Source organism: Oryctolagus cuniculus, chromosome 10 (genome assembly GCF_964237555.1).
Source record: "Oryctolagus cuniculus chromosome 10, mOryCun1.1, whole genome shotgun sequence".
Classification (NCBI taxonomy): domain Eukaryota; kingdom Metazoa; phylum Chordata; class Mammalia; order Lagomorpha; family Leporidae; genus Oryctolagus; species Oryctolagus cuniculus.
The window spans coordinates 9,272,458-9,291,778 of NC_091441.1; the positions used below are offsets into that span (position 1 = coordinate 9,272,458).

Here is a 19,321-nt window from a genome sequence, read left to right on the forward strand (position 1 = left end):
CTCTACCATTTGGAGCAAGTCAGCTTGAGCATGTCCCAAATTATACATCTCTTCCCTCTCTTATTCCCACTCTTATGTTTAACAGGGATCACATTTCAGTTAATTTTTAACACTTAAGAATAACTGTGTATTAATTACAGAATTAAACCAGTCATATTAAGTAGAACAGACAAAAAAACTACTAAGAGGGATAATGTATTAAGTTGTTCATTAACAGTCAGGGCTATGCTGATCAAGTCACTGTTTCCCATAGTGTCCATTTCACTTCAGGAGGTTTCCTTTTTGGTGTTCAGTCAGTTGTCACCGATCAGGGAGAACATATGATATTTGTCCCTTTGGGACTGGCTTATTTCACTCAGAATGATGTGTTCCAGATTCCTCCATTTTGTTGCAAATGACTGGATTTCGTTGTTTCTTACTGCGGTATAGTATTCTAAAGAGTACATATCCCATAATTTCTTTATCCAGTCTACCATTGATGGGCATTTAGGTTGGTTCCAGGTCTTAGCTACTATGAATTGAGCTGCAATAAACATTAGGCTGCATACCGCCTTTTTGTTTGCCAATTTAAACTCCTTTGGGTAAATTCCAAGGAGTGGGATGGCTGGGTCGAACGGTAGGGTTATCTTCAGGTTTCTGAGGGATCTCCAGACTGACTTCCATAGTGGCTTGACCAGTTTGCATTCCCACCAACAGTGGGTTAGTGTCCCTTTTTCCCCACATCCTCGCCAGCATCTGTTGTTGGTAGATTTCTGAATGTGAGCCATTCTAACCGGGGTGAGGTGAAACCTCATTGTGGTTTTGATTTGCATTTCCCTGATTGCTAATGACCTTGAACATTTTTTCATGTGTCTGTTGGCCATTTGGATTTCCTCTTTTGAAAAATGTCTATTGAGGTCCTTGGCCCATCTCTTAATTGGGTTGTTGGTTTTGTTTTTGTGGAGTTTCTTGATCTCTTTGTAGATTCTGGTTATTAACCTTTATCTGTTGCATAGTTTGCAAATATTTTTTCAGGCAAAGAGTTTCTGGAAAAGACCCGGGAGGCACAGGCAGTCAAAGCCAAAATTAACTATTGGGATTGCATCAAATTGAGAAGTTTCTGTACTGCAAAAGAAACAGTCAGGAGAGTGAAGAGACAACCGACAAAATGGGAAAAAATATTTGCAACACTATTCTTTCAATTGTATCAATGTGTTCCCCACATCATGATTCTTCTAATAATTTGTAATACTATACTTCTAAATGCTAAGGTTATATTTTTAAGCTTTTATTTAATAAATATATTTCCAAAGTACAACTTTTGGATTATAGTGGCCTTTTCCCCGCATAACCTCCCTCCCACCCGCAACCATCCCATCTCCTACTCCCTCTCCCATCCCATTCACATATATTTTGGATAGGAATTTGGTTTTTCAGAAATTTCCCAGATTTTGTGGGTATTTCTGAAGGTATAGATAATAGTGTCTCTTCTAACTTGATATTTACTAATTTTCAAATCCATTTAAAAGATCTATTTTTCAATAGGTGTTTGTCAAATTTTTAATTATTATAAAGCAGAACACATTAGCATATATGAGTCTTTATTTCTGATGTCATTATTGTTTTTGCATCAATTTTTATTTGTTGATTCCATATACAAGTAAGGAGTCTTGATTTCCACATAACTATGAGATTAAAAGAAATCATTTAATTTCCTTTGCTTTTTATTAACCAGATGACAAGATCAAATTTCAATTGTTGGGCTGGCACCATGGCTCACTTGGTTAATCCCCCGCCTGCAGCGCTGGTATCCCATATGGGCACCGGGTTCTAGTCCCGGTTGCTCCTCTTCCAGTCCAGCTCTCTGCTATGGCCCGGGAGGGCAGAGGAGGTTAGCCCAAGTGCTTGGGTCCCTGCACCTGCATGGGAGACCAGGAGGAAGTGCCTGGCTCCTGGCTTCAGATCAGCACAGTACTGGCTGTGGTGGCCTTTTGGGGGGTGAACCAACGGAAGGAAGACCTTTCTCTCTTTCTCTCTCACTTTCTAATTCTATCTGTCAAATACATTTTTTTAAAAAAAGATGGCAAATAAATAAATAAATAATTTAAAAAATTTGAATTGTTATATATATTTATACATATATATGATTTCAAAAAAACTTTATGCACCAAAAAACTAATTCTATTTTTGCATGAACATTTTTTTGTTTTGTTTTTTTTGTTTTTTATTTATTTTTTTCAGTTTTTAAACTTTTATTTAATGAATATAAATTTCCAAAGTACAGCTTATGCATTACAATGCCTTCCCCCCCATAGCGTCCCTCCCACCCGCAACCCTCTCCTTTCCCACTCCCTCTCCCCTTCCATTCACATCAAGATTCATTTTCTATTCTCTTTATATACAGATCAGTTTAGCATACATTAAGTAAAGATTTCAACAGTTTGCTCCCACACAGAAACATAAAGTGAAAAATACTGTTTGAGTACTAGTTATAGCATTAAATCTCAATGCACAGCACACTAAGGACAAAGATCTTACATGAGGAGTAAGTGCACAGTGACTCCTGTTGTTGATTTAACAATGTGACACTCTTGTTTATGGCATCAGTAATCATCCTAGGCTCTTGTCATGAGCTGCCAAGGCTATGGAAGCCCCCTGAGTTCACTGACTCTGATCATATTTAGACAAGGCCATGGTCAAAGTGGAAGTTCTCTCCTCCCTCCAGAGAAAGGTACCTCCTTCTTTGATGACCCATTCTTTCCACTGGGATCTCACTCGTGGAGATCTTTCATTTAGGTTTTTTTTTTTTTTTTTTTTTTCCTAGAGTGTCTTGGCTTTCCATGCCTGAAATACTCTCATGGGCATTTCAGCCGGATCCGCATGCCTTAAGAGCTGATTCTGAGGCCAGAGTGCTGTTTAGGACATCTGCCATTCTATGGGTCTGCTGTGTATCTCACTTCCCATGTTGGTTCATTCTCTCCCTTTTTTATTCTATCAGTTAGTATTTGCAGACACTGGTCTTGTTTATGTGATCACTTTGACTCTTAGTCCTATCATTATGATCAATTGTGAACAGAGATTGATCACTGGGACTAGTGAGATGGCATTGGTACATGCCACCTTGATGGGATTGAATTGGAAACCCTGGTATGTTTCTAACTCTACCGTGTGAGGTAAGTTAGCTTGAGCATGTCCCGAATTGCACATCTCTTCCCTCTCTTATTCCCACTCTTATATTTAACAGAGATCACTTTTCAGTTAAGTTTCAGCACTTAAGAAGAATTGTGTATTGATTACAGTATTCAACCAAAAGTATTAAGTAGAACAAACAACAAAAAAATACTAAGAGGGATAACATATTAAGTTGTTCATCAATAGTCAGGGTGAGGGCTGATCAAGTCACCATTTCTCCTAGTGTTCATCTCACTTTAACAGGTTTCCTTTTTGGTGCTCAGTTAGTTGTCACCTATCAGGGAGAACAAGTGGTATTTGTTCCTTTGGGATTGGCTTATTTCACTCAGCATAATGTTTTCCAAATTCCTAACAGGGATCACTTTTCAGTTAAAATTTAAACACCTAAGAACAATTGTGTGTTAATTACAGAGTTCAACCAATGGTACTAGAACAAAAAAATACTAAAATGGATAAAGTATTACATTGTACATCATCCGTCAGGACAAGAGCTGATCAAGTCACTGGTTCTCATAGTGTCCATTTCACTTCAACAGGTTTCCCCTTTGGTGCTCAGTTAGTTGTCGCCGATCAGGGAGAACATATGGTATTTGTCCCTTTGGGACTGGCTTAATTCACTCAGCATGATGTTTTCCAAATTACTCCATCTTGTTGCAAATGACCGGGTTTCGTTGTTTTTGACTGCTGTATAGTATTCTATAGAGTACATGTTCCATAATTTCAGTTGTAATCAAAACAGCATGGTACTGGTACAGAACCAGATGGACAGACCAATGGAACAGAATTGAAACACCAGAAATCAACCCAAACATCTACAGCCAACTCATATTTGATCAAGGATCTAAAACCAATCCCTGGAGTAAGGACAGTCTATTCAATAAATGGTGCTGGGAAAATTCGATTTCCATGTGCAGAATCATGAAGCAAGACCCCTACCTTTCACCTTATACAAAAATTCACTCAACATGGATTAAAGACTTAAATCTACAACCTGACACCATCAAATTATTAGAGAGCATTGGAAAAACCCTGCAAGATATAGGTACCAGCAATGACTTCTTGGAAAACACCCCAGAAGCACAGGCAGTGAAAACCAAAATTAACATTTGGGATTGCATCAAATTGAGAAGTTTCTGTACTGCAAAAGAAACAGTCAGGAAAGGGAAGAGACAACCGACAGAATGGGAAAATATATTTGCAAACTATGTAACTGAAAAAGGGTTGATAACCAGAATCTACAAAGAAATCAAGAAACTCCACAACATCAAAACAAACAACCCACTTAAGAGATGGGCCAAGGACCTCAATAGACAGTTTTCAAAAGAGGAAATCCAAATGGCCAACAGACACATGAAAAAATGTTCAAGATCACTAGCAATCAGGGAAACGCAAATCAAAACCACAATGAGGTTTCACCTCACCTCAGTTAGAATGGCTCACATTCAGAAATCTGCCAACAATAGATGCTGGCGAGGATGTGGGGAAAAAGGGACACTAACCCACTGTTGGTGGGAATGCAAATTGGTTAAGGAACTATGGAAGTCAGTCTGGAGATTCCTCAGAAACCTGAAGATAACCCTACCATTCAACCCAGCCATCCCACTCCTTGGAATTTACCCAAAGGAAATGAAATTGGCAAACAAACAAGCTGTCTGCACATTAATGTTTATTGCAGCTCAATTCACAATAGCTAAGACCTGAAACCAACCCAAATGCCCATCAACAGTAGACTGGATAAAGAAATTATGGGGCATGAACATTTTGAAATATCCTTATATATGAGGTATTCCTATAATTAGTAGAAAATAAGTAAAAAAATCCAAAGAAATATAGGAAAATATTTTGCATTAATAGCCCTCAAAAGAAAAAAGCACAATGCAAAAAAGCTGATTAACAAACAATGTTATATATCTCCATTAATAATAAATGACAAATTAATGTTTGAATTACTGTTTTACTTGAGTTTTAAATTCTTTATTAAGCAGATATACTATGAATAATTTCTATATTATGTCTTTACATGATTTTATAACTTAATTTTTCATTTAGAAATTTTAATCCTATCTCAGTGAAATATATCAATTATTTCTTTTATGGCTGAATTTTGATTTATAACATTTTATTAATATGAATGTGCATTATTACACTTCTGTGGTTACTAATATATTTTAATACATCAGCATCTCACTTTGTTTTTTTAAACATTTCTCAATTTTTAGTATTTATAAACTTCTCTTTGTAATTTGTTTACTGATGTTCTTTGAAAACTAATCCTTTCTAGATCATTATGTAGGTGAGCTTTAGAAATTAGAGTGTTCTAAAAAATACTCCTTTGGGCAAACTTTGTCTGCCTCACTTTAATGACTTCTTCTGAAGTAACAAGGAACTTTTTAAAAATTCAAAAAAAAAAAATCAAGATCTAATTGAAATGGCATTTGGGAGTATATGCCCTTGCCATCTTGTTAACTACCCATGCTTCTCACCTCCTAGCGTGAATGAGACACAAAAGCTTTAGAAGTCTGAAAGCCCATGGCAGAGATAGTAGAAACTGTGACTGATTCCAAATGTATAAAGCTTCCTTGAAGTGAAACGTCTCAAGCAAGTCATTATTACTTGGAAAAAAAGTCAACTTTTCTGCAAAAAGTGCAGCGTTTCCTTCCTACGTTACAGTTTTATTTCTCTTATTTTTCCCAAATTAGCATTGGTTGCTGTTCAGAGCTACATAAATGGATTTGGGGACTCTATGTTTGTTCTACTTTACTATAATTTTATGGTTTAACCTAGGCTTTCCTCCAAATTAAACGTTTTGGAAATAACTTCCATGAGGTGGCATCAGTAATTAAATAATTTTTTCTTTTAGTTGATGCATAGTCATTATACATATGCACATATACATGGCCTAATGATCAAATCAGGATAATTAGCATTTCCATCCCCTTACATTTTTATCATGTTGATGAAATGACAACATTCTTTTAGTTGTTTTGAAACAGACAATGGATTATGGTTAACTATATTCACTCTACTGTGCAACAGAACACTGGAACTTCTTTCTCCTATTTAAGTGTAACATTGCACCCACTGACCAAATTTCCTCATCTCTCATTCATCCACTTTCTTCAGTGTCCACTGTCCTACTCTCAACTTGTATGAGATAGCTTTTAGTTTCAACATAGGAGTAGAATCATACAGTGTTTGTCTTTGTGTGGCTAGCTTATTTCATTATTTAACATGTCCTCAAGGTCCATCCATGTTGCGCCATCCATTTGTTGTCGCAAATGAAAGGCTTTCATCGTCTCTATGGGGAATAGTATTCTACTTTATATGCCACACTTTCTTTATCCATTCATTGGCTGATGGACATTGAGGTTGATTACATTTCTTAGCTATTGCAAATAGTGTTGCAATAAGCCTAAAAATGCAGATGTTTCTTAAATATATTGATTTTATTTCCTTTGGCTATATGCCCTACACTGGGATTGCTGGATTATATGGGAGCTTCATTTTCAGTGAATCTGAGTAGTCTTATACTCTTTTCCATAATGATGACACTAATTTTATATTCCTATCAGCAACACATTCATATAATAGTTCCTCAGTCTCTACATTCTTATTAGCATTTGTTATTTTTTTTTCTTTTAGATATCAACCATTCTAATTGGGGTGATATAGTACTATCAAAGATTTGCATTTCTGTAATGGTGGAGTTGAGTAATTTTCATATATTTGTTGGATATTTGCATATTTTTAACAAATGTTTATTCATAACTTTACCTCATTTGACTGAATTATTTTGGACTAATTAGTACCTTATAATTTCTGAATAATAACTCCTTGTCAGATACAGCACATTTTCTAAATATTTTCTACTAATAAATAGATTATTTCTTCATTATGTTGGTTGCTTCCTTTGTAGTGAAGTTTTTTATTTTGATGAAATACTATGTGCCTATTTGTGCTTGTCATCTGAGTTCTTGAGGTTTTTTCTATAGAAAAACACTTCTTTTGATCAATGTCAAATAGTTTCCCAAATATTTTCTTCTAGTAGTTCCATAGCTTTTGGTTATAATCTCTATCAAAATTCTACTATTATACACAGAAACAGAAAAAACCTCCTAAAGTTTTATCGAACCACAAAAGACTCCAAATAGCCAAAGGATCTTCATTTTAAGAAAAGAAAAATCAAGAAGTATCACATCACTTGACTTCAAAATATATCTCAAAGTTATAGTAAGCAAAACAGCATGGCATTGGCCTAAAGGCAGAAACACTGAGGCATAGGAAAGAATACAGAGAACAGAAATAAGCCCACACATTTATAGCCAAGTGATTTTTGACAAAGTGCCAAAAGTACACAATGGGGAAAGAATGATCTATTCAGTAAATGGTGCTGAGAAAACTGGATGTCCACATATTGTAGGGTGAAACTAGACTCTTATCTCTCTCATCACATACAAAAATCAACCCAACCTGGATGAAAGATTTACTTGACTTCCAAGAATAATAACTAGTATAATAAGTTCTTAGATTTCCTACTGCTCAGAGTGTACAAAATAATGTATAGCACACCAAAAAGCAATCAGGTAGGCAGCTTATAAAATGGGGCCCACAGGCAGAAAAGTAAGTTATACAAAATTTGTTAGAACACTAACATTGCTATAGTTCACTAAATAATCTTCTTATTTTTGCTTTCTCTATATTCTATTCTATTCTTTTAAGATTTATTTTATTTGAAAGAGTTATACAGAGAGAGGAGAGGCAGAGAGAGAGAGAGAGAGAGAGAGAGAGAGCGCTCTTCTATCCGATGGTTCACTCCCCCAACTGGCCACAATGGCCGGAGCTGCGCCAATCCAAAGCCAGGAGCCAGGAGCCTCCTCCCGGTCTCCCATGCAAGTGTGGGGGCCCAAGGACTTGGGCCACCTTCTACTGCTTTCCCAGGCATAGCAGAGAGCTGGATAGGAAGTGGAGCAGCCAGGTCTCGAACCAGCACCCACACGGGATGCGGCGCTTCAGGCCAGGGCGTTAACCCACGGCTCCACAGCTCTGGCCCTTCTATTCTATTCTATTCTATTCTATTCTATTCTATTCATCATCTCTATTCTTCTGTTCTATTCATCATCATCAAAACAATCACATTAGTGCTTTGAACCTCTATGGTACATTTAGGAGCTCCTGGTTGATAATAAAGAAAATTTCTAACTTCATTAAATCTACGATCCAAGGCCTTCCACACATGCCCATTCTGCCTTCTGGGATCATTTCCCCATTTTTTAAAGACTTTATTTATCTGAAAGTCTGAGTTACAGAAGGAGAAGGACAGAAAAAAAGAAGGGGAGAGAGAGAGAAAGGAGAGAGCGAGAGCAAGAGAGAGAAAGAGAGAAACTTTCATTTGCTCCAAATGAAGCTCTCTATAGAGACTGGCAACTACTTGCCAATACTCTTTTCTTGTGTTTTCTGGGTGTTCTGATATTTGGTCAATCTTGTTAGTTTTCCCCACCAATATAACAGTTTTTAAGGAAGAAATTCTTGGGCGGGTCAAGCTTTTCTGACTCCAAGTCTCCATTTTCTTATGGTTTATTTGTCACAAACAGAATAGTTTATCAAATGCTTCTTTGTTCTGTAAACCATCATATAGAAATTTTCCTTTCTCTTGTTAGAGTGCATGGTTGCTGAAAGTATAATTTCGTACGTAAAATAGCTTCTTCACAATATAGTCCCATAAGGGTTTATTATACATTGAAGAAAACACAAATGCATGCCTTACATTTCTAAAGAACCAGTAACACTGATTCCAAACTCAATAAATGTATCTATAAACTTCAGTAACCCTGGACTGCTATCTAAGAAAATGTTCTCTGTGACTGGCATTGTGCTTTAGTGGGTAAAGCTGCAGCCTGTGACGCCAGCATTCAATGTAGGTGCTGGTTTGAGACCCAGCTGTCCCACTTCTGATCTAGCTCCCTGCTAAAATGCCTGGGAAAGCAACAGAAGATGATCCAAGTGCTTGGGACTCTGCCACCCATTTGGTAGACCCTGATGAAGCTCCTGACTCCTGGTTTAAGACTGGCCCAGCTCCAACCATTGCAGCCATTTGGGGAAGTGAACTGGGAGTGGACAATCTCTCTGTCTTTTCCTCTCTCTGTAACTCTGCCTTTCAAATAAATAAATCTTAAAAAAAAGAAAATGACTTCAACAAATGACTGGAGGTGGTTATTTTATATCTACATAATTATTTATTCAATTTCTGTGAACAGTGTTCATCATCTGTGCACCTGTGACACCTACTCCTGCTTCCTTGTCCTGAGTCTTATTCAGCCATTATGAAAAATTATCAATTAGTCCCTCAAGGGGTAAGTAGATGCTTCTACTTAGGAATGACTCCAGAGCATGTGAGCAAATTTCAGTAAGTTACAATCTTGGAAGCTTAATTTATAATTCATATTATGTAGCAAATACATAGTGATGATGGGGAAAATCATACTTATAATAAAGAAGAATGAAACATATTTTCCTTCATGGAACAAGCAGTTTGAGAAACACACAAACATATCACTAGGTGACTTACATACTCTTCCCTCCCTCTTGTAGTAAAGTGAGCCCAAGAATCAGCATTATACTTAACAGAGAAATATAATGGCAGCTTCTGACCATCAGTGTCGCAGCAAAGGTTATCTTTGGCAGCTCTACGATTTACATGACAGTAGAAATACACAAAAGAGAACAGAGCTAGAAATACTAGAAGGTAAAAGCTAAACCAATTGCAGATACAGAAGCTCCTCTTCTTATGATACAGTTAAGTCCTACTAAATCTATCCTAGGCTGAAAATGTATTTATTACACTTAACCTATCTAACATCAGAGCTTAGCCTAGTGTACCTTAAACACCCCCAGAACACTTACATTAACCTAGGGTTGGGCAATATTATCTAACACAGGCTATTTATAATGAAGTCTTAAGTATATGATACATATATAATTATATTTACATATTTATATGACTTAATGGGATGTGAAAACGCAAACACAATGAACACCATAGATTATAATTATAACTCTCTCGTAGTCAAAGAGATATGAAACATTAGAGTCCCAAAATATTTTAAATATTCTTAGTGGGATAAAAAGTAATGGATAGCTTACTTAAATGACTCAAAGATTGGACGTTATGTAATCTGAGTTGTAGTCTACACACTATGGAACTTCCTGTAAGATTTATGTCTCTCCTCAGTCTTCATGTTTATCTTCCACATAGGTGATCATATATCAAAGTAACATTTCTGTTATCGAACTGCAATTGTTCTGACAAAGCAGATACATAGGAAATGAGCCTATTTGCCTTACATATCAGTAAAATAATGATAGCCCTGCAACTTTATATTTTTTCATATGTCACAACCATAAAACATCACATTGAGCATGACAGTTTTATTTTAAATCTCTGCTTAGATACAAATCCTTGTGAAAAATATCCTTGAATCCTATCTTTAGGGAAAAGTAACAGACTGAGAACTTTCTAAGAAGGTTATTTTTACTGGAAACCGTATCTCTGATATATCTTGGACATTTTGGACTTTGCTATCAATACACTTTTAAGACACAGTTATTACAATCACATAAAAGCAAAGAGAACACCCTCTGCAAAAGAGATTTTTATCAGGATGTTAGCCAGGTACTGATGACACCTTTAAATAATGTTTGTTAGACAGAGGTCATAAATGTTTCCATGTTCACATAAAATCAGAAGAGTAGAATTTTGCATATTTGTGTAATCCAGGTATTTTCAACGTGTCTTACTCATAATAAGTGATTAATGGTTAGTTAAGTTATAGATTAGTTAATAAATATACTAGATTAATTAATAAGCATATAGATTCCTAAATGCAATTAAATCAGTTAAATAAATATTCATAGAGCACTTAATATTTACCAGTGTATGAGGCACTAGAGCAAATGGTAATGAATGGACAGCAACTTGAAAGATCTTGTAGTTCTAGTGGGAAGACCAACATGCAAACGTCATTTCAAAAAGCCCATGAGAGTTTCTCAGGCATGGAAAGCCAAGACACTGTGGCAAGAAAAGTGACCTAAATGAAAGATCTCTGTGAGTGAGATCCCAGTGGAAAGAACGGGCCATCAAAGAAGGAGGTACTTTTCTCTGCAGGGAGGAGAGAACGTCCACTTTGACTATGGCCTTGTCTAAATAAGGTTGGAGTCTGTGAACTCAAGAGGCTTCCATAGCCTTGGCAGCTCATGACAAGAGCCTTGGGTGATTACTGACATCATAAATAAGAGTGTCAATTGTTAAATCAACAACAGGAATCACTGTGCACTTACTCCCCATGTAGGATCTCTGTCCTTAATGTGTTGTACTATGCGAATTAACGGTAAAACTACTACTCAAACAGTACTCTATACTTTGTGTTTCTGTGTGGGTGCAAACTATTGAAATCTTCCCTTTAGTATATACTAAGTTGATCTTCTGTATATAAAGATAATTGAAAATGAATCGTGATGAAGAATGGGATGGGAGAGGGAGTGGGAGATGGGATGGTTTTGGGTGGGAGGGAGGTTATGGGGGGAAAAGCCACTATAATGCAAAAGTTGTACTTTGGAAATTTATACTTATTTTAAAAAAGTTAAAAAAAATAGTAAAACAAATCCCTGAAGAAAGGATCATGATGATATTCTCAAGGTGCTGACATAGTCTGAAGAGGAAAGCCTCTATGAAAGAAAACTGCCCAGAGGAAGAGAAGACAAGTGAATTTGAATTAACCAGACAATAGCAGAGGTAGACAGAAGAAGTTCAAGGTTTGGAAGTCTTTACAAAATCAAAGTAGACTATTTCTAATGAATAATTTTATCTAGTGTTATTTTAATAGAATTTAAATCTATTATCTTTTATGTTAAGGTATATATTATTTTGTCTGAATAATTTTGAAAAACTTAGAATTGACTTTAAGACATTAAATTGAGTCCTTAGTTATTTAATCACTAAGCAACCCATGGCATTGGACAGCTTACTGAGTGAGTCACTTGAATTTTCTTATTCCTTCCTGTAAAATGAGGGAACTGAACGAAATCACTGCTGAAATTCCCTTTTAAAACAAATAATATTGTGATGTATCGTGGATATATCAAAATATGAATACTCAGGCTGCATCTCTATATATGTTGCTCAAATCTTTAAAAAATGATGTGACAATTCTTATAAAATGATGTTTATACTAATTATAAAGATTTCAAACATACAAAATTGCAGAGAAGATGACAAGTGATCCACACAGTTTTACCATGGGAAATCACCATAACTATGAAAATAATCACATTCCATGCACACTTTGTACTCATTTACAGAACAGGCACCCCAATTGGGACTAGAACCTGGGGTGCCAGCGCCGCAGGTGAAGGATTAGCCTAGTGAGCCATGGGGTGGGCCATTCAACTTTAACAATTACTGTTCAGCACGTTGCATTTTCTGAACCCTGAAGTTTCAAGATGAAACTGGGGTCTCATGAGAATGATGCTACTCTGGCTCACTTTATTCTCTGGAAGTCTTAAAATCTTTATATTTTTGTTTTTTAATATAGCATAAGAAATAGTAGACTATTATTTATGAGAACCATGAAAAGTAATGTACTTAAAGTAAGGAACATGGGAATATCCATAAACATCCATACTGAATATGTGGGATCATGTTCTGGAAATTCCTAGCAAGTTTGTTAATCAAGAAAGAAGAAAAAAATTATATGTATAAGGCTTCAAAATGTCAAAAAGAAAGCAAAACTACAATTATTTATGGAAATTACATAGTTTACATTTTTAAAAAAGCAATTGAATCCATAGAAAATCATGAGAATCACAGAGTCAGCAAGTTAGCTGACTAAAATATTCATGTACAGAAATCAATTGATTTCCTTTTCAGCAGCAGCAAATATATAGAAAAATTATAAAATATGTTTTCATAATGACACTGAAAACCTAAAGCATAGAAATAAATCTAAGTATGAGCAAACAATGATTCCCACAGATTCTCCTTATACTAATCAATGAATGCAATTTCATCCAAAGCTCCAACTAAGTAATTTGCATAACTTTACACATGTAAAATCATGGCAGATATTAAAGGAAATGAAATAAAGGTTTTTCTCTTTTTGGAATGAAGACTCACATTGATGGCAGAGTGATTAAAACTAGTTTGTTTTGATACAGAGGTAGATAAAGGGTATACTGTGAACTATTATGGAGCACACAGACTGGCACACACATATCAGAGAACTTCAAATAATTATGGATAATGCATAGTAGGAAAAATCTATATGAGTCTTTGACATTTTTTGCCCAAAAATAAACTCATCTTTTAATTCCATTTTTCTATAAACTTTTTGAAGTTCTCTCTTATTTGCGATGCTTTTATATGACAGAGCTGACATTTCAGAATACTGTAAAGGCTTACTCACATGGTATTGAGAAAATGTGTTATTCATATGGGAAAAACAATGTTAGTTTATTCTAACCTTCTACTGTATGCAAAATCATTTTCCTTGAATAAATATTTTAAGTATAAAAGCATTAAAAATGTTACAATCACATATGCAATAAGGAACTTAGTCTCTTGGGATTGAGAAGGATTTCTTTGAAATAATTATGTGTCTAAAATGTATACAGTTATATACAAGGAAAATACGCCTTTATAAAACAAACTAACATATAATTCAACCTAAGGAATAAAGTTATACTGTAATCCTGTTAATGCCCAGGTGCAAAAAGTAAGATTAGGCAATGTTCATGCATAGCCAAGAACATACTCCCCTATCACGTCAAATGTAATTGCTGTCACGCCTATTGTTAGAACTGGGGAAAGAAAAGGGGAACTCGCATATAAGTATTTCACAGCAAGCTCCTTTCTTTAACACGGTCTCTAATGTATAAAACACCACCTCCGATTTGAAGCTGTTTTTGTTTCCTTGTTTATAAAACACCAACCTACTGATTCACAACATACATGATTATTTCCTTTTGCACAATAAAATGTCCACATTGTAAAAGCAGGAATGAAGAAACAGTTTAGTTTTAGATGCTTTTTTGTGGAAATAACTGCTTAGGGTAAAGTCAAGAATTTTCAGTGAGAAAATAACTGTTCACATAATTGATATACTCTGAAACTCAGGGTGATTCGATATTTACGAAAGAGCAAAAGGAAGAACCCTTTCACTGTCTCTCAAGCCATGGCAGAACCGATGGCAAGCGTCACGTAATATGCTCCTTTCAGATTTGTTGCAGGGCAGTGTGAATGAGCCTAGCTGAAGAGCACTAGAACTTCAAAGTGTTAACTTACAGAAAATTCATCTAGCTGTTTTGCATAATTACTATCTCACACGTCTGAGTCGCTGTATAAGCATTACATTTTATTTTGTTACCAAACAGTGTTGTTTTACAGAATGGAGCTCTACCTGTGAGACCTCTCCCTACATAAATCAGAGACTTGGGTTAAAACTGCTGCTGGACAGCAATGCCATGGAGGACATTTACTTACTCTTTCTGTCCTTCGGTGCTGCAGACTATAATGTTGCCTTCAGACACAGCTTCCTTGCTCAGTGAGCTGATAGCTATCAGTTAGCCCAGCGCCCAGCACAGAAGTAGTAGCCCAAAAAGGCTGACGTTGTTATTGTCTGAAAGTACTAGAGGGCAGGTCGCATGCGTGTCTGTCTATCTTCCATGTGTTTATCCTCTGTCTCTCCCAAGGAAAATAACTGGGAAAAGTTTTTACATAAAAAGGTCACATCAAAAAGTAGAACTAATAAACTAGAAAGCTTACTGCATAAAATCACATGGAACAATTGACTTCAGCAGGAATCATGCCATCAGCTGATGCTAATACCATTGAATGAAACACAACTGGAGAACATGCCTGGGTACCCATAATGTGGCTGCTCTACAGAGAAACTGGCTTAGATTCCTCAAAGCATTTATTATCAAGAATATTCAAGAGGCAGTGGGGCTGAGTGTTCTTCTGGGTGGAGATATATTAAGATACAAGCAATATCTGAGCTTGAATGGATCCCTGAATAATGGGAAAAACAATATTAATTATAAAGGATTTTTTGACCATTGGGTGTGATTAGAGACTGTATGTTGGAATGTAATATTAAATATCATCATTTCACACCACACACTATATTAAGTATGATAATGGCATGGTGTTGGAGAATAGCTTTGTTTTGAAGAGAGGGCTACAGAAGTGTCTAAAAGCAATATGGTATAACAGTAGGTGCGTTCACATAGTTTGGAAGACGGGGCACAGGGTCAAGGTGTTAATAGTTGATGAGTCTGGGTAAAAGTGTTTGCAGGTGTTCATTATACTGTATCTTTAAGCTATCCAGGAGTTTGAAAATTGTCAAAATACATATTATTTTAAAACAAGGAATACAGTTCTAATAATTTCTTATTGATGCAGGAGGGTAGGAAAGTACAAATAATTTCTTCTTTTTTTTTTTTTTTTTTTTTTTGACAGGCAGAGTAGACAGTGAGAGAGAGACAGAGAGAAAGGTCTTCCTTTGCCGTTGGTTCACCTTCCAATGGCCGCCGCGGCTGGTGCGCTGCGGCTGGTGCGCTGCGGCCAGCGCACCGCACTGATCCGATGGCAGGAGCCAGGTACTTATCCTGGTCTCCCATGGGGTGCAGGGCCCAAGCACTTGGGCCATCCTCCACTGCACTCCCTGGCCACAGCAGAGAGCTGGCCTGGAAGAGGGGCAACTGGGACAGAATCTGGCGCCCCGACCGGGACTAGAACCTGGTGTGCCGGCGCCGCTAGGCGGAGGATTAGCCTAGTGAGCCGCGGCGCCGGCCAGTACAAATAATTTCTAATTGATTCATGGGTAGAAAAGCACCGATTTATATGACAGGCATAATTTTAAGCTGCCCCTCCGAAATTCATGGACCCCTGTTGTATATGCCCAGTGTAATGAATGCCCTCCTCATTACTCTGTGTACAGCTGGTAGACATAACTATGCTATTCCAGTGATTAGTTATATTGCAAAGCTAAAGGAGTGTTTCAGTTGTAGTAAAGGTGCTTAATCAGTTGACTCTGGGTTAAATATAAAGCGATACTACTCTAGGTGCAGATAAGTCTTTAAAGGGGACCCAAGGTTAGAGATAGAAGGGAGTATGAAAGCAGTAGGAGAATCTCTTGTAGCCCTTAAAGTAGCAACGGGGTCACACAACAATAAAGAGTGGCTGGCTGGCCTCTAGGAGCTCATTTCATTGTACCTCAGAGAACTAAATGACTGTGAATGATAAAGAAAATGCGGAACCTACACATGATGGAATAATACAGCAAAAATGATCTAGTCTTGTTATTTGCAACAACATGGATGCAATTCAAGGTCATTACGTTAGGTGAAACAAGCCAAGCATATAGTGACAAGTATCACATGATCTCATTCATACGTGGAATATTAAAAAAAGAGATCCTATAGAAGCTGAAAGGATAATCACTGAAGCCAGAGGCTGTGCAGGGAATGGGTGGGGGACTGGGGAAGGTTGATTAATGGCTACTGGCTTATAGATGTCGCTCCCCCTCTTCGTGGAGGAGCAACACAGGACCCTGCGCTGTTCTTTCGTCTGCTCGGCCCTCCCCGGGTTGGCTGCTGGTCCTTCCCGGGTTGGCTGCTGGTCCTTCCCGGGTTGGCTGCCGGTCCTTCCACCTCTGTGGAAGGGCGGTTCCCCCTGCCACATTCCCCACTTCCGCGGGGGAGCGGCACACCGCCGGCCGGCTCTCTCGGGGGCTGCACAGGTGTTCCCCTTAGATGTTCCTGGTGCATGCCGTCTCTCTCCTCCTTTATAGTCCTCCTCCGCCAATCCTAACTCGGCTGCCCACATGCCGAGTACGCTGCTCTCCAATCAGGAGCAGGTCCTACAGTTTATTGGTTGAACTGGAGGCAGCTGTGCGGAAGCTGTTTACTTCTCTCCTAGCGCCATATTGTGGGAGAGCAGATGCACAGAATAAGTCTTAATTCCAGTAACTCAGTCCAGTCCGGGCTGCTCCCCACAATAGAGAGATAGGAGCAAGAAGTTTTGGGATTCTATTGCACAGTAGTATCACTATAAGTAATGTTAATGCACTAAGGATCAACATTTATAAAATGCAGAATTCATTTTATTATAATTTATATTAATTTATGTAATTTCCTACTGAATACTGAATTAAAAATAACTGTTCATATATAACATATTCTGATATGAATTTTCCATGTTAGTAATTTAAGTAAACAATTACTCAATTTCCTTTTCTGTAGGTATCAGGTTGATAATTATATTTGCATAATATGAATCATTCTGTTTTTATACTTCTCAGTTTAATGATGCTTAATAGCTTATTTTTACTCAATTTGATTGAATAGAAAAATCTGTTGGCAGAACCTTAGACATGACTTATTTGATATTGGAGAAGGCATGACAGGCCACACAAAAATAATTTTTGAAGGATAATGAGGACACAATTGAAATGGCTGAAAAGGTAGAAAACTTGTCAGAACTAATTTTGAATTAGTACTGGAATCATGTTATTAATGAGAAATATTATATATAAATTCATTTTAAAGATACATAATTTGCAATTTAAAATCCATCTGAAGCTGATTCTATATCATGCAGAAGACAGTGTTTTGTTTCAGTAGTTAACTGTTTTTACTGCAGGAAAATAAGACGTTGAGCCACTGTAACAAAACAGGAGTTTTTTTTTAAGAACACATTTTACTGTTACTCCTCCTTATCTCTTTCAGAGTATCACAGATGGTCACTTTTTTTTTTTTTTTTTTTGGCAGGCAGAGTTACTGAGAGAGAGAGAGACAGAGAGAAAGGTCTTCCTTTCATTGGTTCACCCCCCAAATGGCAGCTACAGCCAGTGCGCTGCGCCGATTCAAAGCCAGGAACCAGGTGCTTCCTCCTGGTCTCCCATGCGGGTGCAGGGTCTAAGGACCTGGGCCATCCTCCACTGCACTCCCGGGCCACAGCAGAGAGCTGGACTGGAAGAGGAGCAACCGAGACAGAATCCGGCGCCCCAACTGGGACTAGAACCTGGGGTGCCAGCACCGCAGGCGGAAGATTAGCCAAGTGAGCTGTCGTGCCGGCCCAGATAGTCACTTTTCAAAACGACTGTTTCTGTTCCCCAAATAAGACATCAAAATTGATGGCCTCTCATAAAGCTGCTCTCTGAGAAACAACCCTTGCTCTTATGAATATTTAACTACCATTGAAATTTGATTTTTAAAGCAATTTTGTTTCCATAAATATCATAACGCTATTGGCAGTGAATTCATTGAAAGAAAAATATGACCTGGGACTGGTGCTTGTGGCTTGGCAGGTAAAGCCACTGCCTGCAGTACCAGCATCTCATATGGGCTCATGTTTGAGTCCCAGCTGTTCCACTTTTGATCCAGCTCTCTGCTATGGCCTGGGAAAGCATAGAAGATGGCCCAAGCCCTTGGGCCCTGCACCCATGTGGGAGACCCAGGAGAAGTTCCTGGCTCCTGGCTTCAGATCGGCACAGCTCTGGCTGTTGCAGCCATTTGGGGAGTGAACCAACAAATGGAAGACTCTCTCCTCCTCTTCCCTTTCTCTCTCTCTCTCTCTCTCTCTCTGCCTCTCCTTCTCTCTCTGTGTAACTCTTTCAAATAAAATACATAAATCTTCAAAAAAAAGAGAAAAATATGACCTAAGTTATTTAGAAAACTATTACCTAACTTATCCAATTAGATTTTTGAATGCATAAGTACATTATGACCAGAGAACTGGCAGAAAAAACTTCTGTTTTATTTATAAAATGAAAAAACCCTCATTTGGTTAACAGATATTGTCCCGTGCAGAATCATAAAAGCAGAATGTCTTGCTGTGTAGACTGAAAACGATATTGAGAACTCTGCTCATGCTTTCTGGTAATTGTCCTTCCTCCCCAGGATATTCACTGTAAAATTGGGAGGCAGGACCAGAGCTCTTTGTCCAAATAGAAAAGAGAGCTTATCTTAGCTCAGGCTACCATAACAGAACACCATAGCCTGGGTAAATTAAACAACAGACATTTGTTCCCCACAGTTCTGGGGGCCAGCAAGCCTAGGAACAAACTGCCTGCAGGTTCAGTTTTGTGAAGGGCCT

The 19,321-nt window shown here is 37.5% G+C and overlaps 1 protein-coding gene and 1 long non-coding RNA gene across 2 annotated transcripts in view; one reads left to right on the forward strand and one right to left on the reverse strand.

Annotated features, from left to right (window-relative positions):
• The window catches only part of DOK6 (docking protein 6), a 496,981-nt gene that overhangs the window by 356,039 nt on the left and 121,621 nt on the right, over window positions 1-19,321 (reverse strand). The gene's annotated exons all lie outside the window — the stretch shown is intronic.
• The window catches only part of LOC103349398 (uncharacterized), an 83,185-nt gene that overhangs the window by 30,504 nt on the left and 33,360 nt on the right, over window positions 1-19,321 (forward strand). Inside the window, exon 3 of the long non-coding RNA XR_007921778.2 lies at window positions 9,426-9,521. This is a non-coding gene — a long non-coding RNA (uncharacterized lncRNA). The remainder of the gene's footprint in view (window positions 1-9,425; window positions 9,522-19,321) is intronic.